We start from the raw sequence: 25,197 nt of genomic DNA, 5'->3' as shown, positions 1-25,197 counted from the left end.
TCTCACTTGTGATATAATCCACTTCCATGTTTTTATTTATCAAACATATATATATAAAGATTTCATGTATTTATTCATGAGAAACACAGACAGGCAGGGACACAGGCAGAGGGAGAAGCAGACTCCCTGCAGGGAGCCTAATGTGAGACTCAATCCCAGGACCCCGGGATCAGGACCTGAGCCAAAGGCAGGTGGTCAACCACTGAACCACCCAGGCATATCCCAAACACATATCTTTAAACCACATCCCTTTCTTAAGCTTCATACTTACTTGTTTACTTAATCTGTCTACTTGAGTGTCACAAATACTTCAGATATTAAAAATGCAAAACTGAATTCTTCTACTATCTCCCCATTCCACCTAAAACTCACCCTTTTTTCTTTCTCATCATAGAGAATGGAATCATCCAGTTTCCCAGGACTAAATCCTGGACATTATCATAATTGACTCTTTTATCTCTCTTATCCTTACATCCAAATAATTACAGGGAACTATGATTTTTTTACCCTGTAAAGATACTTTGATGCCATCTACTTCTCTTTAATCTTTCTACCGCTAATAAGTCTCAGTGGAACATTGAGGGACTCTTGATGGAGGCTAATTATTTGTTGTACATCCAGACAGATATTCTTTATATATTTGTTCAATAATTATGTGGAAAAGTGGAGAGTAGAGAAATAGGACCACTGGAGCTAGAGCTTTGCCTTTCTTTTGTTTTCTTAAACTATCATCTCTGACTACAAACTCACATACAGGTCAGCAAAACAAAATCTTAGCAGATAATAAGATTTGCCACCTAAAATGGCACATTGTCTTTCATCCATAGTCACTTGAATTTGCTGCTTTAGGATCTCTATCATCGTCGTAATTTTACCTAAAACATACTACTTTCTCCCAGAGAGAGGCTTTGATAATTATAAATTTCTATATTTTCTCAAATTTCCAAAAATGTTTTGTTACCCTGGTGATACTTTATTTGCCTCTTTAGGTTGGCACCCCCTCCCCCCAAAAAGCTTTCTTGTTGGCCCAGCCCTTTATCCCTGTCTCCCCATGATCCTGGCAGCAGCTACAGCATTTCACATGAAGTTTCACAACAGCTCCCTAACTGGTCTCTCTTCCAGTATGGCATCATGCTTCTTTCTACTACCTAGCACACCTACACAAACACAGTTTAGTTTCCATACTTCAGCCAGTATGACTGGGAAACACACATTTGATTATATCACTCTCATGCGTAATTTTTATAATGATTTTCTTTTTCTCAAACAAAAACAAAAGACCTACCAGATCCTAAATTTCCAACCTTATCTTTTAACATTCTCCATTGCACTATTTTCCAGGCAAAATGAACTTTTTTCTAAGTTACTAATATAACCAATCACTCATATATACTATATTATCTGGCCTTTTTCAAATGTGGTTTTCTTGTCCTGGAACATTCCTAAGAAATAGCAATTCTTTACTCATCATTCAGATACAAAATGAGACTTCATCTTTTTTGAGAAGTTTCTCTTAACTTCTAAAACCATCTCCCAACCCAATCTTCCCACTATCGTATACTTACCACATCATATATTAATCAGTTAACTGCCTCTTATTTCTTGTTGTAGATCATCAGCTCTGTGACCAAGATCCTAACAGGTACTCAATAAATATATTTTTCAAAAACATGAGTGAACATGTGTATAGAAAACTCTATCCCTAGGCCATGGCATGGTTCACTGATCAATTATTTTAAAACATTAAATAAACATTTATTGAACAATAACCAAGTGCTAGAAATGCTGAGATAAAACAGAGTCCTTTGAGCTATCACTGCTGTCAGAGGTAATTCCAAGAAAATCTGAGGTAGATCTGGTTCTTGAATAATAGAAATACAGGTTTTCTAAGGAGGAACAGAATATAGGAATGGGGAAGAATAAGAGGAAGAGAACACAGTTCTCATATTAGGAAATAATTGGACATTTATTTAACATTTCAAGAGCTAGGTTGATGTCAACGGCTTGCAAACATTGTCCGGTGTTAGTGAACAACTATCCAATGGGGTGAATAGAATTTCTATTTGACTTGACACACAGCACTATTCTAATAGATAAAAGCTAAATAGGAGTTGTTTCAAATGACTTATATGAAGGTTAACTTACATTTTTGTGCCCCTTTTTCTATATCACAGTAATGACTGTGCCTCTTTGCTGTATTAGCTATTCAACATTTTCCCCAGACAGTACTTTTCTCATTCATCTTTTCCCCCTTGAGTTCCCAAGCAGGATGTTTGCTAATGCACAGCGCCATCTTCTGGCAGTAATTTGGAACCAACAGCAGATTTGCACAAAGATTGAGGCTTGTTTCCTGTGGAAACACTTGTTTAGCCCTTGGTATGGGTAGATTTTTGCTGACTTAATGATATTAGGAAAAGCAAGCAAAACCCACTGTGGAAAAACCATCCCTTTTATTAGAGATGTAACTGTATGACTTGGATTATAGAGAAGGTGATGCCTTTGCTTTTGTGTATGCCATTACAAAATACATAATGAGTTATAATATATGCATTTGCAATATATGGTCAACAAATACTGAATGTTGATAGTACTCCTACTCTGACATCAGGAATAATATAAAATGTACTTGAGTCTGAGGAAAAAGCACTCACATGGAGTCAAAAAAATCTGTATTTCAGCTGTGTGAATTTGAACAAGTGCTTTCTTTTTTTGTGAGTCTCTGGTTCCTTATTCAATTTCTTCCAACTGTCTTAGGGTACTGTTCTGGGAATATAGTGTGATTGAAATTGATGTGAAAAATGTTAGTTAAAAGATAAACACATGAAGTGACATATTTAATAGTCATGGTTAGTTATTGACATTGGATTACAGCTTCAGGACACAATTCAGTCTGAGCTTTGATACCATTTCAAACAGAGATCACAGCTATAAAATCTTATGGAATAGAGAAAAATGGAGCATAAAGATTATTAATAAGTTTCCTTGTGGTTTGATGAAAAATAGACAATCCATCTCTCCAAGGATAATATTCTCATTCCCTTGACTGCTACATTCAACAAGGATGGGTGGCGATTCAGTTAAGGAGCCTATCCTCTCCTGGAAAAAGATGGCTTCATCACAGAGTAGTCAAAAATCCTATGTGAGGGTCCACACATGGTCAGTACAGCTTTATCTTCTGCCTTTACCCTATGTCCATACAGATAGGACCCACAGGATGCACTAGGGACAGCTCTTCATTTCATCCCTAGGCCACAACTGCACACACTGTTTTTAAGAATTACCTGTTAATGCACATTTTGTCCTTTTAAAAATGAAGGTTTGGGCAGGATTTATGCTTAGGGCTCTAGAGAATAATGAGTCTAGGTATTTTCTTTTACAGATGAGAAAACTGATAACCACAGTAGAAACAACAAAAAGTTCCTCCTGACACCACAAAGATGCTGGATAGGTAGGTACCCAGATACATTAAACTACCAAACGGTATTTTCTTTGTTTTGGTTTTAGAAGTACCAGGTATTGTCCTAGCTTTGTAGATCGTTTTATATATACTCCAAAAATGATTTTGATTATTGACTGTTAACACTATAAAATGATAGCATCTGATGACCAAATACCTACGTCTTGGCTTACAAACACAGAGCACAAGCATGGATCAGAAGTTCTGTCAGTGGTGCAATATCCAGTGAAGTACTTGGATATCCATGGGAAAGAGGCAGCAGAGAAAGGTAAGCTGAGCTACATGAAATAAAGAAAGGCCAGTAAGGCTGAAAATGGAGTTTAGAGACAGGCGAATGAATGTTGGCCACCCACATAGATGTTTGCTATCATGAAAGTCAAGGAAGAGATATTCCAGTTAATGACCAAGTGTGTCAGCAGGCAGAGGCCAGGGGTCTGGGCCCAGGAATGCAATGGAACTCTTAGTTGTTAGGCAGCAAAACCAGAACCATGATGGCAGAAGTCAAAACAAACAATCCGGGATGCCTGGGTGGCTCAGCAGTTGAGCGTCTGCCTTCGACTCAGGGCACGATCTTGGACAGCGGGATCGAGTCTCGCATTGGGTTCCCTGCATGGAGCCTGCTTCTCCTTCTTCCTATGTCTCTGCCTCTCTCTCTGTGTGTGTCTCTCATGAATAAATAAATAAAATCTTAAAAAACAAACAACCCTTCTCCATGAAGGACCGGGGATCTTGGCTGCTTATCAGAGGTGGAGTCATCTCCTCTTAATCTCTGCAAACTACCCCCACACAGTCTGCAGGACCCCTGAATTTGATTCTGAACTAGGAGCAACTCTTACAATCTCTGGCTCCAGACAGTGATGATCACAGTGGTTGCTAACCCTGACATACTTGACCTATTTGAGGGCAGAGCTGGAATTTTATTGATCAAGATCTAGAAGAAAGCTAGGGTCCTCAGGGATCAGGTGCAGAGAAGACCTTTATAGGTTCAGCAGCAGCCTTCTTCACTCAGGGCTCAACCCTCAATGGGCCAAACCATCATTGGACTGATTCCAGCTGGAGGAAACAGATTGTGGTACTTTGGGGAATGATCTCATATGTCTCTGGAAGTTCTTCTTTTCTCCTTCCCTTTCCCCTTCCCTTTCCCCTTCCCCTTCGTCGTCTTCTTCTTCTTCTTCTTCTTCTTCTTCTTCTTCTTCTTCTTCTTCTTTCTTCTTCAATTCTCTGTAATCATCTCTGTTTCTGAGTCTAAAGGCTGTAGAAGCCAAGCAGCAGACCAAGAAACAAGCTAGTAACTTACACATGCATTCAGGTTTGAGCATCCTGAATGCCACAGGTGCAAATTCTGGAAAAGAAACCTCTTTCTTTCAGGTGTTCTTAAATCTTATTCAACTTCGAAAAGGTATTCAATGGAGCCATCTAAATTTCACCTACAGGAAATAAGGAAAGCACATGATTGCTAGAGACAGAAGAGCCCACTGCAAAGCATGAGCTTGAGCAGAGCCAAACACAGGGAGTCCTGGTCCTTCCTATCCTAGACAAAATGAAGACAATTACTTTTAAAGATCAGTATGAGTGACACTCAGTCTGCATGGTTAGTTATTAACATTGGCAGCACGCTCAGGGCCCCACAGAGCATAGTGGATTTCTACTGTTGTTTAAATTACAACCTTGGGCCCTGTGTCAGACGGCAAGCCAAGGAGGATGGGGGCATCATAATAAGTAAAAGGAGGCTTGAAGCATGGCACAAAATTCCTCTGTTTCAGCTACTCATTTTGGAGACTTTGTTTAATGTTTAATGGGTATGGGTATAATTGATCATGTTAAGTCTTTATTTGCACAGATTTTAAAAGTGATGACTCAGCTGCCTGTCTGTTGACCCTGCTGGGGTAAATATTCCTGGTCAGTGACCTGGGAGCAGACTAACTCACTCACAATAGAAACCTTCCTCTTTAGATTGTTAAATGGCTTCTTAGGAAAACATGAAAATTTGAGCCTGATCTGGAATCACTCACTGTTATTAAGGATAATGTTGGGCTTGAAGTCAGGCAAGCATCCCAAGAAGAATCTAGGAGGAAACCTACTACTTTTTTTTTTTGGATAACCTTTGGCACTGTTAATTTTAAATTCTATTATACTCAAAAGACATTTATAAGAACCTATTCTCAAGATAAGCTGTAAGAATTAAACAACAAAACTGATGCGAGGAGTGCCTAGCAAAGCACTCAGAACACTGTGGCTAATATATATGTTAAAATACATATCTTTAAGGTAACACCTATTTAGGTAGAAATTTTAGAAAATTCAAGTAGCATCACAGATAATAAAATCATCACCAATCTCATGTCACAAAGATAATCCCTCTTAACATTCTCAGCCATTTTTCCTCACGTAGTTATTATCATGAGAGAGATATAAATTATATTTTCCAACTGCTTCTTGGATGCTACTCCAGCTATCCCTGAGAGACTTGGTGAAAAGACTACTGAATCAAAGTTGGAAGACTCAGATTTTAGTCTAATTCTGCAGTGAACTAGCTTCTGACCTTGAGGGATTCTCTGAAGACCCCATAGTCTTCATCTTCACCTCTATAAATGTGCAGCTAGAGCAAGACAATCATTCATGGCCCTCTCCACTAAAAATGAACATTAGAAATAAAGTCTTATTTTCCTCTTTTTCTCTGTTTCAATATTTTCACCCTGGCATGCACAGATATAGAAAGGATTAAAACAGCTAACGTCAGAATTATGATTTCAAAAAACAAGAAGTAAAATTAATCTTATACACTTACATTTTTGATTAATGATCATGGATATATAGTTGTAAATATAGGTACACACGCACACACACACACACACACACACACATTCTTGATAGTACTAGTCACCATTAGGTTAAAAAGATACTCAAATACAGACCTGACAATGTTTCAGCAATTAGTGAAGCTAAATCTAATTGGTCTCTTAAATTGTCTGTGAAAAATTGATGAGTTGTGCCTGCTTGGGCTCTGGGCTAAGGTCTAAATATCCTTGAGGAGACAGGAAAAAAAGAATAAGTGATTTACAGATAAGACCGGTAGGTTGGCACCAGGAGCTTTTGTTTTCTTAGGTCCAGTCCCTGGGAGAGGAGTGTGCCTCAGCAGGCACAAAGTGCTCCCCAAACAATGTTAGACACACGCCAAGTTGAAGCCCAGCCAGATTCCAGCTACCTCACTGAATTCCTGCTAGCCACCCATGGGCACACACAAAAGGCAGGTCCAGGTTACCACAGCCTCTCAGGTAAGGACCAAAGCTGCTATTTGTCATCATTAAATGAATGGGCCATTCTTCTTCCTCCTGCCCTCGAATCAATGGCAGTGAAACTTGCCTGGAAAAAAAGTGGGACAAAGAACAGCTCAAAATTAAGAGTGAACTCCCTTATCTCAACTGCTTCTACATCAGGAAACATGGCCAGGTTCTACTGCTTATTCTCTATGTCATCTTGAGTTATGTATTTTTCTAAATAGCTATACAAATATTAATGTCTGAATATGAAAGTAATGGTTATCTTTGTAGATAGTTTAGAAAAGCTAAAGTGTCTAAGAAAGAAATTAAGAAGCTTTCATAATCCATAACCCGGCCAAGACCATGATATCATTTTGGTGTATATTATTCTGATCATTTTTATGTGTGTGATGTAAGTATATGTATCTTGAACACCAAGTGAGGTGTGGAGAATCACTGTTTCCATAATTTGTAACACACTTCACATTGTATTTCATAATTTTTTTTCATTCAATAATACATCTGTAGTCACTCAGAAATTGTAAAATTATAAAAATAATATCTTTCAGAGTTGGTATAAGTATTAAATAAATAAATGTGGAAGTTTCTACAATGGTACTTGACAAAGATAATCATTAATATTATGCTAATTTCTAATAATTAGAATCTAATCAACATGAAATTGTTTTTCTGTTTAAAATTTTCAAATCTATATCTGCAAAGAGGAGGAGGGAGAAGAGTTTTGCTGAGGATCAAAGGACTAAAACTCAGTGGCCTTAGAGTGGTTGATATTTTCTCTGATCCAGTCCTCAAGAGTAGGCCAGATTATAGCTGAGCAGAGTCCATTGGCAGAGAAATCATTAAATACTAACACAGCATGGGATGCCTGGGTGGCTCAGCGGTTGAGCATCTGCCTTCGGCCCAGGGCGTGATCTTGGGGTCCCGGGATTGAGTGCCACATCGGGCTCCCTGCATGGAGCCTGCTTCTCCCTCTGCCTATGTCTCTGCCTCTCTCTCTCTCCTTGTGTCTCTCATGAATAAATAAATAAAATCTTTTTTAAAAAATACTAACACAGCTCATTCTGTTGTCTGGAAGCTTTAGTCATTAGGAAATTCTAATGTCAGGATCAAATTGTATCCTTATTTCAGCCCAGTGATCCTAGATCAGAGTATTTAACAATATTTTTAAAAATCTAATTTTCTTTGTTCAAGACTGTGCAGAAAATGTAGAACAGTAAGGCTCAGAACTGAAGTTATAGTCCTCTGTGTTCTGTCTAATAGAAAGGACTCTTATGCTCTGAATACTTTGCTTATATTTATGCAGCCTGATAGCTGCAAATTGTTGACTCAAATTAGATTTCTTGTTAATTAGAAGGTTAGAGTCTTCTGAAAACGACATCAACCTTGTGAACAATACTGTGTAAAGTGTTAAGTAACATGATTAGGTCCATGGTAGCAGAGGAAGAAAGAACATCTTGCAAAAGCCCACGATTAGTATAAGGTATCAGGCTACATAGATGTGTGAGCCTCTACATCACATGAAAGTTGTTCTAACAGGCTCAGAGTTGAGCATGTTACTCATTACTCTATTACTCAGTAATTATTTTCTATGTGTACTAAGCACTGTAACTAGAGCTTTTAATATATGCAATGCTATTTAATTACTTTCATTTAATTATCATAGTAATCATGCATTTTAAAGATGAGGTAAAATGAGACAATTGATATCCGTGTACTTAAACTTTAAATAACTTTGCCAAGACTACATAGCTAAAAAGCAGCAGCCCTGAGTCTTCAAAGTTCAGAGGTAATTATACTGTATCATAGCTGTAATTCTTCCATTTAAATTTAAATTTAATTCTTCCATTTAAATTTAAAGCCAATGTTGCATATATGCTATCATCCTTTCTATTTACACACACAGACAACTCTTTAGGATATACACAAAACATCAAAATGACAGGTATTTTCTCATCCTGACGATTGCCTTGACTTTGTAGGTCATTTCCTTGCCTGCAATAGCTCCTTTAAATGCATCCAATACACTCTGACAAGACTGATCTTTCCAAATCACAGGTCTGATCATAACTATTTTCTGTTTAAACAAACAAACAAATAAACTCATTGGATCCTTTTTACTTTTAGAAAAAAATCTAGGGACACTTGAGTGGCTCAGTGGTTGAGCCTTTGGCTCAGGTCGTGATCCCAGGGTCCTGGCTCCCCAGCAGAGAGCCTGGTTCTCCCTCTGCCTATGTCTCTGCCTCTCTTTCTCCCTGAATGAATAAATAATAAAATCATAAAAAAGAAAGAAAGAAAAGAGAAAAAAAATATTCCATTGATTAGAATTCGACTCTGTAGTTCTTTAGTCCGGCCCTACTAGGCTTGCATTGTCCATCATGGACAGTCCTCAGTCCCCACTTATGTCACTACATCTCTCCCTTCTGTCTATGTGTGTGTGTGTTACAGGGGGCAATGGTCCTTTTTGTATGTAATGGGATTATTTCTAATTTTTATTCATATATACTGTTTCACTATTGCTACCTTATCCAATTTCCTCTATTTTTTGCCTTCTCTGAAATGATTAAATATTGAAAAATATTTTTCCTCTATTTTTGTTTGTCAATTACATCTCTTTTTTTTGTCAATTACATCTTGTACACTTCCTGTTTTGAAGTTTTCCCTAGAGAGTACAGCATACATTCTTAACGAAGTCTAATATTGATAGATTATTTTAACTACTTCTGCCTTATAACCAGGACCTTCAAGCCCTTTTTTTCTATTTCTCCCAACTGCATTGTATACTATTATTTTAATTCTCCATTTATTTAAGTCTAACCAGATATTACATTTGCTGTTTTATATAGTCACTATTATGTTTGCTGTTTTATTTTATTTTATTTGTTTGCTGTTTTAAATAGCTAAATATTATCATGTTTACAGTAAATTTTGTTTTTACTGATTTAAACACTTTTTAGAATTATTTTAGGTGGGCTCAAATGAGAAAATCTGACAATACTAGACCAGCAATCCTCTGTGGAAACTATTCCCTAGAATAGAGTTAATTTTAAACCTTTAAGAAAGAACACGCCTCCAGTGGACCCAGTTACAACATTTTATTGGGTAAGTAGTTGAGGCTATAGCTCCTAATGTAACCACATGGAGCAAAATCATGACCAGTATCTCAATAGTTTGATATACCCTTCAATGTAAGATATGCCTTTAGCAAAGGGAGCTGTTGTAGAAGACGATATTCTCACCTGAACACATAGTCACAGGAAGGTTATGTTCCCTCACTCTTTCTCCAACCTGGCATCTGCTGGCCCACGGGCCCCTTCAGTAACTTTCTATTCTCTCACCAGACCATGAGGAACCTTGCAGGTGCTATTCTGTGAACCCCTATGTTCCTACCCTAGGTTCATCTACTTGTCCTCTCCCTTCCTAATACTGATCTCTTCACATTATTCTTCTTACTGTGGGCCAACAGGTTTTAGATTATCTGATACTTTTCTATATACTTTTGAATTCTTCCTATCTAGCTGCAAGGGAAGTAGTGTGGGAAGGCAATGATCCTGACATTTGACCTCCTCCATCTAGCTCTGTCTCCATTTTTTTCATATCCCATGAGGGCAGAAATGTCAAGCTATATATGTCTTTCTTTTGACATATTTTTTTTATTTCTGTATATCTTTTTTCTTCCTAGGACACCAAGTCTCCAGGTTCAACATTAATAGTAAAATGGGTATCCTATTTACTGTTGAGATCTATAAGTATCTCTGAGTCCGGAAATAGGCTTATATGGGACAAAACCATTGCTTTAGGAGATCAAAAGAACGTGCCTCAATTATAGTGCTTGCATTTAAATTATTCGAAAGACACAAAATGAACTGAAACTTCATGTATGTATCCTGGTCAATAATACTATAAAAAATGAGTAGAGAAGATGAGTCCTGTATTATTATATAGTTCACTAGAATCAAAGTTCACTTTCAAAATCTCTTGAAGATTTTCAGAATTATTGGCATTTCAATACCTAAATTTGTTTTCAATTCCAGGTTGAAGTTAAATACCTTAGAAATGTTTTAAAAAATTATGATGTGTTAAAAATGACATTAACTATTGGGTACCTTCCCTATTTACCACTTTCCCTTTCATATAATCTATTCAGCTATTGGCTGCTAGCATACAATGAGCGCTTGATAGTGTTTATTTCAAATTCTTTAAAAGGATATTTATCTAACAAAATAATAAATGTCCCATAAAATATTGGGCATCAAACTTAATATATAAGCACTGCCTTAAATTCCCTTCATGGTGTCATCTAATGTCCAAAGAGTGAATTAAACATGCAAGTATATTTATAAAATTTGGTGTGCTCATAACATTTTAGTTATAAATTATTGAATTTGGCTACAAAATTCTGACAACTATCAGTAGTTTCTAAATTTATTAGTTATCTCAAAGCTAGCACTGCCAACTCCAGTTGTAGATTAAATGTTCATTAAGACAAGTTTCCATCAATATCTTCTATATCAGGAGTCTGACCAATACGATAGAGAGGAAGGATGGGGCAGGCTGCATGATTGAGTATGATGTTGTTCATACAACATTCTAGTAAGTACTCCAAAAATTACCCCCCCCAAAAAAAATAAAAAAAAAATTACCCTCCCAAAGATATTGTTTTTACTACACTATTAGGAGGAATCAACATGATTTTACATGGTGATATAAGATACAATCACAAGACACAAGACCTTTATATAAAGGTGAAATTTATTTTATTTTTTTAATAAATTTATTTTTTATTGGTGTTCAATTTACCAACATACAGAATTATACCCAGTGCTCATCCCATCAAGTGCCCCTCTCAGTGCCTGTCACCCATTCACCCCCACCCCCCGCCCTCCTCCCCTTCCACCACCCCTAGAAATCTCACAGAGGAAGACATAGACATGGCCAACATGCACATGAGAAAATGCTCCGCATCACTTGCCATCAGGGAAATACAAATCAAAACCACAATGAGATACCACCTCACACCAGTGAGAATGGGGAAAACTAACAAGGCAGGAAACCACAAATGTTGGAGAGGATGCGGAGAAAAGGGAACCCTCTTACACTGTTGGTGGGAATGTGAACTGGTGCAGCCACTCTGGAACACTGTGTGGAGGTTCCTCAAAGAGTTAAAAATAGACCTGCCCTACGACCCAGCAATTGCACTGCTGGGGATTTACCCCAAAGATTCAGATGCAGTGAAACGCCGGGACACCTGCACCCCGATGTTTCTAGCAGCAATGTCCACAATAGCCAAACTGTGGAAGGAGCCTCGGTGTTCAATGAAAGATGAATGGAGAAAGAAGCTGTGGTCTATATATACAATGGAATATTACTCAGCTATTAGAAACAACAAATACCCACGATTTGCTTCAACGTAGATGGAACTGGAGGGTATTATGCTGAGTGAAATAAGTCAATCGGAGAAGGACAAACATTATATGTTCTCATTCAATTGGGGAATATAAATAATAGTGAAAGGGAATATAAGGGAAGGGAGAAGAAATGTGTGGGAAATATCAGAAAGGGAGACAGAACATAAAGACTCCTAACTCTAGGTGAAATTTATTTTAGTGTTAAATCTAGATGTTTTCTACCCGACAAAATAAGCATAACATTTTGTAGCTTCTTCCTTTACTGCACCAAAGCAGCTAACTTATAGACTCTTAGCAGATTTAGAGGCAAATAGGTTCTTATAGCATTTAGTGGAATAATATTTTAAAACACTATGATTTTGAAATTTCCTGTTGATTTGCACTCAAAAGCCATTCATGGTCCCCTTTTCAATTGTTTTCCTCTATTTTAAAATCTATAAAATAAAAAAAAATCCATTTCCTTTGCTTCTTTGAAGTTAAGCATGACCATGTAACACTCTTGGACAAAGACGCAAGAAGTTGTTTCTGGACTAGTTTCTAAGAAAGGTGTTTTTATAATTTTTTGTTTTATGTTTTAAATTCATACAAAATTGTTAGGATGTTTGTGTCAGTCCACCTCTCAGCTTTTCTGCCTTTTTTTTTTCCTAGATAGTAGGTGTGATGCTGGGAATGTCACAACCATACTGTGATCATGAAATGAAGGCCATAGACTACTGATGGTGGATCAGGACAGTCTAGATCCCTGATGATAACTTGAGCAGCTGTTTCAGTGATGAATCCTTTCTTCTGAAATTCTTGATCCTTGAAAAAAAAAATCTTCTATTATAGCCATTGCTACTTATTATTGTTGTTGTCATTTTCTTCTAATATAATTGTGACTGATCTACTGACGCCACCATTCAGGTATCAGTAACAACTGTCTTCCTCTTCATAGTGAGACATATCAAAGGTTCTCAAACATTTTTTGTTCACAGAACTTATTGATGTGTTTGTGACTTCTTCATAATGCCCTAGACAAAGAAATATCTAGAACCCCCACCTATTGAAGTAGTTAGAGCCAAACAATTTAACAATTGTAATTCATGTGGTATCTACATTTCCCTCAAATATGTAAAATGAATCTATATGCCCCTGTGAATGGGCAGCAGTGTCCCAGAACACACAGGTACATGATTTGGGAACCATGTTCTGTTTTGCCTTGCTAAAGCAGAAAAGTGAACTTGGACCTTTTAAGCCCCATTGGCTAGAGTGGGGATTGGGTGCAATAGGGAACAAAGAAACATTTTAGGATAAGAAATGGATCTATATCTTCACTATAGTGTTACTTATTCAAGTTTTTAGAGATAATAAAATTCATAATATTGTACACATAGATTACTGAATATATTACATGAAAATATACTAATGATGGTAGCTAGGACTGATTGTCAAAGGAGGTGATAGTACCCAAAATGTCAATGCATACCAATCTGCAATGTGCTCCAAGTACAATCAGTAAATATGAAAGTAAGAATATGCACCAGAGCCAAAGACCTCACCAGCAAGAGGTCCTGAAGGTCCAAGTGAGTGCTTAGATTGTGTATAAGGGCTATGTGGATGTTTTGTCTCTTGATTCAGGTACTACTAATGTATGCACAGTACACCTTGGAGCCATGGAATCTGTGATGAGTCTTGATTTATATTCTGTTGACCACATCAGCATATTCTTGATATGTAACCAAACCCAGTGGTGACTCTCTGGGGATTTCAACAAGAACAGGCAAAAATTATTAACCTACTGTTACTGATTAAACAATGCTGATAAACTGGTACAAACCATCCTTAAACTTCTTGGACATCTGGTTATAAAATGATGGTATTAATTCATATATTCCATGCCTTGATCACAATTCAGTGTTATACAAGTACTTCACTAACACAGCTCAGGCCAATTCTGGGTCTGCTGGAATTGACTCTTACAACAACTGAATTAACCAAAAATAAACAAACAAAAAAACAAAGAAAAGACTGTGAACTGTAAATCACTATACAAACACAATGAGTTATAAAAGGTAATTCTTGTTTTGCACTGTTCCATGGTAATGGAGGACAATGACACCATACTGATATTCACAAGTTTCAGTTAATGTAGCATCAAGCAAAGACTACCTATAGTATGATTATAAAATCATTAAAATTATTTCTATAAGCCATGCAACAAAATCAATTACATTAATTGACTATATATTTTAGTAATGTGAAAGGGTTAGTTAAAATTACCATGTTCAGTTATAGCTTGATCTTTGACTTAATTATAAATTGATTCCTTTTGTAGAGCAGGGAACATACAGAGTAAGTTGATCAATTACTCTTAAATATTAATTTCATCCTCTGTAACATATTTGCTATCTACAAGATAACAATCTTATCATGACTGAGAAAGAAAATGCATGTAGAGCACTGGGCGTATGGAGGCATTCAATAAATATTCATTACAAGGATGGCTTCACAAACACACAAACTATGCAGTCACATAGGGCCCAAAGCTCAATGTGGTCCAATATTTGATTTATTGTTCTGTAATCACTATCTTGAAAATCTAAATAATCTATGAACTTTGAATTTGTATCTTGTAAGTGATGTCCTAAGGCAACAATGAACTATAAAGAATACACATGCACTCTTTTCCATTGACAGGGGGTGTTGGTGATGCTGTGTGAGCACAGAATTCTGGTGGACTCAAGATACATGGGAATTTAGCAAGGCCAAAGTATGTACAAGATAAATGTGCTATGTCTTCAAATGAGTAAAAGTGATACTGACAACCCCCCAAAATCTTGCTTTGTAATCAAACCAAAACTTGATTTGAATGAATAAAGAAGTTAAGACAGGTTGTTGTGTTTTAAGACACATAGATGACCAAGAACCCCACCATATTTTTCTTACTTATGTTACTACCCTGTACTAGCCAATTGCCCTAAAAATAATGAAATAAAAGGAAAAAGAAACATTGTTAACACATAGTTCTTTTCAGTTTCAGTCCTTCCCTACTCAACAGTAAGCTAGAAGTAGAGTGTGTTGACAGGATGTGCAAGAACCAAGAAGCTATATAAAAGTACTTGAGTTAGTTTTGTGCAGCATTTCATTGTCCTAGCAAGAAAGAAATATTTGCACATGCACAAACTACAAATTACAAATTGTGTAATTTCAATGAATTCTACATACAATTCTAAATGATTATATATTGGCATTAAAATTGAAATTGTAGGGATCCCTGGGTGGCGCAGCGGTTTAGCGCCTGCCTTTGGCCTGGGGCGCGATCCTGGAGACCCGGGATCGAATCCCACGTCAGGCTCCCGGTGCATGGAGCCTGCTTCTCCCTCTGCCTGTGTCTCTGCCTCTCTCTCTCACTGTGTGCCTATCATAAATAATTAAAAATTTAAAAAAAATTGAAATTGTATGTACAGTAAAATACATACTAAAAATATAAAATTTTAATTTTCTTTACTTAGAATGACATAATATCAAAATTTTTTTAATTTTATTTATTTATTCATGAGATACACACACAGATTGAGGCAGAGACATAGGCAGAGGAAGAAGCAGGCTCCATGCAGGGAGCCTAATGTTGGACTCGATCCTGGGACTCCAGGATCATGCCCTGGGCCAAAGGCAGGCACTAAACCGCTGAGCCACCCAGGCATCCCAATATCAAATTTTTTAAAATATATATGACAAGTCAAGAAAAAAGCTGTGGAAGAAAGGAAAAATGTCAGTACTTTTGATAACACTTTCTCCCTGCTTTTTGAAAACACATTTTCATTTTGCACTCAGCACTATAAATTATGTAGCAGCCCCTGGGTAACTAATATTATTGCAGCAAGTATTCATGATAAAATACCTACCTCATGATGTGGGTGACAAATACTTGGATTCTTATAAATATACAGATCAAAAGGGCATCATTCATTCAATCCACATATCTTTTATTTATTTCTTAAAGGGAATCAAAAAATAGAATATAGAAAGAAATAGTGAATATCAACCCAACTAAAAATCTGAAAGAGAAGATTGCATTAGTAATTGTCAATAGCTTATTTTGTAACAAACCTGAAAAGTGGGTACTGGCTTGCAAGTACATTCTGGGAAATGGAAAGATTGGTGATTTCAGGTTTCCTTGGTGATAGGTCTTTCTTTTCAGATACATTGTCTTTGTAAAGGCAGAGTTGAAAGGTTTGAGTGCTATTTCCTCATTCTGTTGGCTTCAACTTTTTCATGGTACTAATATTTTGGAGGTCAGATGTGAAATGATAGTAAGGCAACATTCCAGAGAGTCTGAAAAAAACAGTGAAAACATGATTGAAGATATCACTTAACATATGTCCAGTATACAGGTAAGAATTAAAATATCATATTTTTTGCTCAGTCTTTTTTTAGGAAAAAAAGAATATTCTGAGTATGAGTTTTTTTTTTATCTTTATAAAACACAAATTAATCCAGTGTGGATAAGTTTTTCTTTTCTTTACATGGCAAAAATCTTAATTATTGTATTCTCTTCAATGCAGGTATTAGAATCATTAATTTTTCTAATAGAAAATTAAGTTTTTCTTGGGAGGCCTGGGTGGCTCAGCGGTTGAGCATCTGCCTCTGGCCCAGGGCATGATCCTGGAGTCCCGGGATCAGACCCTGGGTTGACGGCGGCGCTAAACCTGGGATCGAGTCCCATGTCAGGCTCCCTGCGTGGAGCCTGCTTTTCTCTCTGCCTGTGTTTCTGCCTCTCTCTCTGTCTGTGTCTCTCATAAATATAAATAAAAATCTTAAAAAAAGAAAAAAAACACAAAAGAAAATTAAGTTTTTCTCTTTTAATGAGTCACTGAAGCTTAATTTCTATGTCACTTTTTGTCATATGTAGGTATATATGAGTACAGGTATATATACATATATACATGTCTGTATTTATGTATATATGCAGACATAGCTGAGCATTTGGGCCAGAAAACAGAAAACATAGACATAGTCTGGGAAAATGTTACTGTCAACATTGTGGCCTTGGAATGACCATCTAAGACCTTGAAACAGGAGGATAAGTTCAGAGAAGGAGATAGCCTAATACAATATGTGACTGCCAAATGAATGGAACTCTTAAAAGGTGTTCATATGAAGATACAGAATATACAGGCTTTTAAGAACTAGCTGAAATGATCAGTCAAAAGCAAAAGTGACTCAACTTCCAAGAAACCTAATTACTTAACACCTAAGAAGAAATTTAATATGAATTCTTACCAGTCTGAACTCATTTTTTAATGTCATGAAATTCTTTTATCAATAGCACTGATTTTTCTTTCAACCACAAAGCTAGAATCCTCTAAAAAGATGAGGAAAAATTAGCACTATTCCACTTTCCTAGTTTTATAGATGTATTTTCAGACAAAAACTACTTAAAGTCAATTGTGTCTTCTTTAAGTATTGTCTAAAGCAATGGTATGATTTTCCAATTTACACCATTTGAGCAAAAACACCTAATGGCATAACTAAGAGTGTGTTGACATCACATATTTTTTTTTCTTCCTTCCTCTCTTCCTTTCATCCTTCCTTCCTCCTCCTCTCCTTTTCTTCTAGCCTTCTTTCTTCCTTTATTTGAACATGGGGGTGCAGATAGTGATTTCATTTCGTTAAGATATATATCCAGAAGTGGAATTGTGGGATCATATGGTAGTTCTATTTTTAAGTTCTTCTGGCGGACAATATATAATTTTTTTTTTTGCTGCAATTTGAGAGCTGCCACCACCTACTTCCACCAATTGCACCACCGTTTGCTATCACATAGAATTGGGTGCCAGCTATTATCTATAGAACCCATCTGGGGTACCACCAGAGGCACTGAATACTATATCAACTCCATCCAAATGCTTGGGACATTGTCATCATCAGCTAATACATAAGCATAGAAGCATAGAAGGCACTTTCCATTCCATTCAGGAAATGGGAGAATTCCTTTTACATCCCCCCCTCCCCATTTTTTTAAACTCTAAATCAAATAAAGAGACAGAAAAAAAAAAGACACACAGAAAGACAGACACAAAAGGAAAGCCATGGAAGATGAACATAGAGATTGGAGTGATGCATCTACAAGGCAAGGAACACCAAGGATTGTTGAAGTTATGACAAGTGAGGCAAGAGGCATGGAACAGATTTTCCCCTAGAGGCTCCAGAAGGAACCAATCCTGCCAGCACCTTGATTTTGGACTTCTGAACTCCATAATTATAAGAGAATAAGTATCTGTTGTTTTAAGCCATGAAGTTTGTGGTAATTAGTTATGGCAGCCTAGAAAACTAATACATTTGGTATGTTACACTTGCTAAGCTTTTTCTTCCTTTTTTTTTTTTTTTTAAGATTTTGCTTATTTATTCATGAGAGACACAGAGAGAGGCAAAGACATAGGCAGAGGGAGAAGCAGGCTCCCTGCAGGGATGTGAGACTCAATCCCAGGACCCTGGGATCACGACCTGAGCCAAAGACAGATGCTCTACCACTGCACCACCCAAGTGTCCTGCTAAGCTTTTTCAAGACAATTATTTTCATTGACTCACAAGAGTGACTTAAGTACACTGTTGTCTTGATGTTACAAGTAAAAAAAAAAAAAAAAAAAAGAGCCGAATCCAGTGGTGTGTTGACATTCCTAAAATAGGATAGTCATAATTTGGAGACCTAATCCATTGCAGTTTCCTAGGTATCCATGATCATTCATTCACTCAGCAAATATTTCCAACTCCATCTTTTGTTCCAGATATTGGGCTTTGACTGGGAAGAGATAAGGCTAATGAGGATAGACTCCTTGCTGTCAACTTGCTTGCAGTCCACATCATGACATACAGAAAATAATGTAAGCTTTGTAGAGCAGTGTAAAGCCATGAAGAAGATATTTACCAGTTAGTATGGAGCAGCAGTGGGGGGTGAGACAGGGTAGCAATGTGAGCTGTGGCCTCAGGATACCAGGATTAAGTCAAAGAAATAGAAAGAAAAAAAAAAAAAACCTGAACTAATTTAGGTTTAACAATGATTATTATTTGTAAAATGCTTTTAAGTCTTTAAAATACTTTCACACAATGATCTTATATTAAGTAAGTGTCAGTGTAAATAAGTGACTTACTCAAAGATAAGGAGGCTGGGATGTAGTAAATTGGCAGAGCTATAAATTGAGCTTTGTCCATTTCCTTATATTACCATATCGTATCAAACATATTTTCTTTCCCATATTAATATCATTAGAACATTCATCTCACACTCTTCCATATTAGCACTAATGGTAATTATACATAAATAGTTATGTACTTTATTTCTGCAGTAGGATCTAATTCATAAGCACATTATTACATTTGGTTATCATGTTTCTTTAGTTTTTCTTTATATAGTATAATTCCTCGGTCTTCCTTTTTTCTTTTCTTTCATTGGCTTGACATATTTTTAAGTATGTATTTTGTAGAGTGTCTTCAATTTGGGCTTGTCTGATATTTACTCATGAACATGATTAGATTCATGTGCATTTTGGCAAAGATACTATAAATGCAATACTTTATACATCTCAGTGCATCCTATCAGGAAACACCTCATAATCAGCACACCTAGTATCACCTAGATATTGGTTCCTAAAAACTATTCTCCACTAAAATGAACCAGGTCTCCTTGGAGATATGCCTAATTTCAGCGCTGCGTCTGGAAATATTCAGAATAACTCTGGAACAATTTGTTACGCCAGAAGGTAAGGAAGTTCTTCAATAATCATGATTACAAGCCAAAAGAACACAAAATCCAGTTTTAACAAGCTTTTAATGGACAAATCTATGAAAATTAGAGGATTTAAGCAATAATAATAATGAACTATTGATTAAAATAAGAATCCATGAGTCCATTACAAATAAATAAATGAAACAAATGTTTTTTTTAAAAATGATACATACAGAAAAAACTTTTTAAATAAAATTTACAAAGCCTAATAATCTGTCAGGTTTATTTGCGACTTTTACATAGCAACTACTGCAGAGACTAGCACACAGAAAGTACTCACAACATAACTATTCACTATATAAATGATTGAATGAATAAATGTATGAACAGATAAGCAGTAGATTCTTGCTGTGATTTTATTTTTGGAAAACAGCGTGACCTTCACCAAAATACCTTGTATTTTTTTTTAAGATTTTATTCATTTATTCATGAGAGACACACAGAGAGAGAAGCAGAGACAGAGGCAGAGGGAGAAGCAGGCTCCATGCAGGGAGCCCAATGTGAGACTCGATCCCGGGACTCCAGGATCATGCCCTGAGCCAAAGGCAGACTCTCAACTGCTGAACCACTCAGGCCGCCCAATATCTTGCATTTTTAAGGTCAAAGTTGTCCATGTATAAAATAATGGCTGATGATAATCTTAACATTTGAAAAGAGGATTCCTTCTGGATTTTTGAATGTATAAACCAGTATGAGTTTCTCCTGAAGGTACTTCCTGGTATGCCAAAGGGTTCCCTGGGACTTTCTGTTATTACAGTAAGATATTCAAGACACAAAGTAACGTTGAGCAGTACTTCCTGCAATGTTTATTTAGGCATAATAGAGGTACACCTGTTTCTGTGATTCATTATTACACTTTTTGTTACATGGAAAATCTGCTTGTACTTACATATTTTACACTGATTGTTACAATTCTGAATTTGTGTAAGTTTGACCAAACGTCATATTTCATTACTTTCTTCATGCAAAAAGCTGGACTATAATTAAAGTCAATTATAATTACAGGTATTGTACAAGTGGGGACATTGAATGGCTTATAAAATATATTCATCTGAGGAAGTTTTCTGCTCACTTTCTAATTATGCAACATGCTACACTGAAAGTCATTTTTAAAAACTCAACATATTTTGTAAAAATTCTATCTCTCTTTATATCTCATCCAATATCAGAGAGTGGAAGGGTGAACTATAATATGGGTCATTACAACAGGGAAAACTAGTAAGTTAAGTTTCCAAGGAAACCAACAACAACAAAAAAAATCATGGTTGGAGAGATGATACATATCACTAGTAAGGAATCTTTGGGTAGCAAAGGCCAAAAACCAAATTTAATCAAACTTAAACCAAAATAAAAGTTTATTGTAAGAGTAGTGAGGTGTCTCATAGAATTCACTGAATAGAATGCAGCTGGTATCTGAGTCTTAGAAAGAGTCAAATCCAAGGAATTGAGTATTATAAATATTTTGCACCTTGAGAATTCTGACTGTGCCTCTTTCTCTGTCTTCTACTTGTCTCTGGTATTTAAAATAGGAAACATGATTGCTGCATGCAATTTCTGAACTTTAAATCTTACAACCACCAGGTGTCTACCCCTCTGGCAGAATGTGACTTGGGGAACATAGACATACATATAAAATGCTAACTTTCTGTAACCACTTGGATGGAGGAGAAGAGTAGGGAACTGTCCAAAAAAATGTGCTCAGTATACTAGCAATTATTGAGGGCACATAATTCCAGGTGCTTGATGTCCCAGTTATTATCCGCATTATCAGATGAAGAAATAAAAGCTTTGAGAAAGGTTATTAACTGCTCATGGAACTTAGTGAGCGGTTGGAACCATCACTTGAATTCATATTTATTTGACTGTAAACAAATCTTTATGTCTTTCTTCAAGTTAAATAAAAATCAGTCATGTTTTTGGGATACCTGGGTAGCTCAGTCAGTTAAGTGTCTGACTCTTGATTTCAGCTAAGGTCTTGATCTTCAGGTCATGATTTCGAGCCCCAGAGTCATATCAGATCCATGCTCAGCAGGAAGTGTGCTTGAGATTCTCTCTCTCCCTCTCCACCAGCCACTCCCTATCCAATGAATAAATAAATCTTTTTTTAAAAATCAGTCATATTTTCATTAATAGACAAGTTAATAAAGGACTAATAAACATTTAGAAAATAGATAAATAAGAGATTATAAAGAGCATGGAAATTGAGTTGTTTTCTGTTTAAATACTTATATTGGACTTCAAGCTCTGGCCATAGTAAAATAACAGGGACTAGATTTAACTGTCACACTGAAAAAGAAAAAAAGAAAGAAAAAAATAAAACTTGGTAAAAATATATAAAATACAATTTTTAAACATTAGACAACAGACACCACAGAATTATGGTCTTTGAGAAAAAGGAAACAAATAAAAGTCAGCAGTATGTCAACAGACTTCCAGATCATAGAGCAGGGATAGAGTATTAGAATTCTCCAGAGGAGGGATGGATGTCTGGGTGGCTCAGTGGTTGAGCATATGCCTTTGACTCAGGGCGTCACCCCAGGGTCCTGGAATCAAGTCTTGCATCAGGGTCCTTACAGGGAGCCTGCTTCTCCTTCTGCCTGTGTCTCTGCCTTTCTCTGTGTCTCCCATGAATAAATATAAAATCTTTTTTTTTTTAAGAAAAAAAGGAATTTTCCAGAGGAATGGAACCAACAGTATGTTCATTGCCAGGGGTTGGCAGGGGGAAGGTAAATAAGCAGAGTACAGAATCTAACCTCTAGCAATGAGTAATCTTTCCACTGCATCCATAGTTTTGCCAGAATATCATATAGTATGAACCTTTCAGATTGGCTTCTTCCACCTAACAATACGCATTTGTGGTTCTTCCATTTCTTTTCATGGCTTATAATGGTGGATACATGTCATTTTACATTTGCTCAGACCTGTAGCATGTGAACCACCAAAATGAGCCCTAAGGAAAACTATGAACTTGGAGTGATTGTATGTGTCAATGAGGGCTCATCAATTGTAACAATTACACTACTCTGATAAGTGATGTTGATAATGAAGAAGGCTATGTATGTATGGGAGCAAGGAGCATGCAGAAAATTTCTGCAGCTTCTATTCAATTTTGCTATGAACCTTAATTCTTTATATAATTCTTATTAATTCTTTATATATATAATGTCTATGAAAAATAATATTTTTAAAAGTTAATCTTACCCAAAAACACCCTCACGGAAACATCCAGAGAAATATTTCATCACATATCTGGGTACTAACCCAGCCATGTTGACACATAAAATTAACCATCACAAAAGGAAGTACCAGGAAAGGTATCACTGATTTGAGAAGACACCCATTAGAATTGAGAAGTTCGGATTAACTGGAATTTGCAGGGCAGAATTATAAATAAAAAAGGATTTACTCAGAAAAAGCTCTAGAAATCTAATTAGGTTCCCTGTGATTCTTACAGTGATATGCATGTCTTGGGTGAATCTCCACAATGCTGAAAAACAGAGGTTGGAGAAGCTGTGAGCAGATATTTCCAAGAGCCTTCACAGGACAGAAATTGTCCAGATTTCCACCATCCAGATTGAAGCATCTTGTTGATCACTTGGGACATTCATTAAGGACCCTATAGGGTTGGTCCTTCTGAATTATTAGAGCAGTATCGCTGAATTTTTCTCTTTTTTTTTTCTTAAAAGATTTTATTTATTTATTCATGAGAGACAGAGAGAGAGGGGCAGAGACATAGGCAAAGGGAAAAGCAGGATCCCTGTGGGGAGCCTGGGGACTTGATCCCAGGACACTGAGATCAGGACCTGAACCAAAGGCAGACGCCCAACCACTGAGCCACGCAGGTGCCCCAGCTGAATTTTTCTTATAGCAAAGGTTACTCTATAACGGTCATGACAAAATTTAAGATCAAATCTATTAAATTTAATATCAAGATCCTATGAAAACCAATCCATTCCTTTTTTAAGAAAACAGCAAAATCCAGACTTCTTTCTATTTCTAAAGATGGTTCCAGGGGCAAGGGGAAGGGGAGGAAGAGCTTAATGGGCCGGTAGTTTTATTTTAGGGAGATTAAAATAGTTTGGAACTACATGGAGGTGGTAGTTGCACAGCATTGAAATGTACTAAGGGCCACTGAATTGTATACATTAAAATGATTAGTTTTACATTATGTGAATTCAGCATCAAAAAAAAAAAAAAAGTAAAGTGGAAGAAGGAGGAAGAGAAGGAAGCTAGACTGACCACATTATTATCAGATAAAGTGGACTTTGGACCAGAGAAAATTACAGTGAATAAAGATGGTCATTTTGTAGTGATAAATGAATTAATTTATCAAGAAGAAATAATTAAAACTGTTATCAGAACGAAAATAAGATATGCTGTTTCACTCTGGAAAACAAACCCAAGATCAATGGATGTTACAGGAAGGCAGATTAATGTGAAGAAGAACATTAACAGTAAATAGTTTCAACCAATGATTTAAAGGTAATATGGCTATAAGAAAGACTGGCCTCAGGCCTGAGTTCCAATCCCAGTTCTCCTAATCAGTAGTAATTTACTTAACTGCTCTAATCATCAGTTTCTTACCAGTAAAATAGTAATCATAAAACTTTCTTCCCATTGATATAAGAATTACATGAAATCGTGTATGTAAAGGAGTACAGAACCTAGAGTAGATGTTAAATAAATATAATAATAAAGAAGTACTGGAAGGTACTGGTATAAGTGAGAAAGTACAATACATTTCACTAGGGGAATAACAATTAAAAGGGAGGGAGAACACAAGCAATGGTGTGGTTTTATACCAAAAGCACTGTTGGAGCTGAATCTTGCAGATTGTCAGGAGTTTCCTTCTTTTGCAATAATAGTGTATAATATGTCCCATAGTATCTTATACTAAATGAAGCTAGCATATTTGAAACCCAAATTAAAAAATCAAAACTAAAAAAGTTTAATTTGAGAATTTTTGTTTTCTGGTGATATATTTGCTATGTCCCAAATACTGTTAGAATATTTAAGAAACTACTCTTTAACTGTAAATGTTTTTATTGAAGGAGTAAGAGGAACTGGAATTAATTAATATAGACTGAGTAAAATACAATTTTTAGTTTTTTCCTGTGCAGTTGCTCTTCAGTTTTGGGATAACAGTTTTGGGGTAACTTTGACTCTCTCTATATTTAGGAATATCCTTATATAGAGGGACTATCTTTATAGGATATGGAAATACAGAGTATTGAGGCCAGGAAACAGGTTGTAGTCAAATACGGTAACAGAGAATATCTCATTGAGAAG

General features: G+C 36.3%; 1 long non-coding RNA gene across 1 annotated transcript in view; it reads right to left on the bottom strand.

Annotated features, from left to right (window-relative positions):
- LOC140622480 (uncharacterized) overlaps positions 1–21,961 on the bottom strand; it is a 48,540-nt gene extending 26,579 nt beyond the window's left edge. Inside the window, exons 1-2 of the long non-coding RNA XR_012022243.1 lie at positions 21,834–21,961; positions 16,233–16,457 (exon numbers count right to left, since the gene is read on the bottom strand). This is a non-coding gene — a long non-coding RNA (uncharacterized lncRNA). The remainder of the gene's footprint in view (positions 1–16,232; positions 16,458–21,833) is intronic.
- Between the last annotated feature and the right edge of the window lie 3,236 nt (positions 21,962–25,197).

This window comes from Canis lupus, chromosome 31 (genome assembly GCF_048164855.1).
Source record: "Canis lupus baileyi chromosome 31, mCanLup2.hap1, whole genome shotgun sequence".
Taxonomy (NCBI): Eukaryota; Metazoa; Chordata; class Mammalia; order Carnivora; family Canidae; genus Canis; species Canis lupus.
The sequence above is the reverse complement of the archived record's forward strand: the minus strand, read 5'-3'. Positions and strand labels throughout refer to the sequence as shown.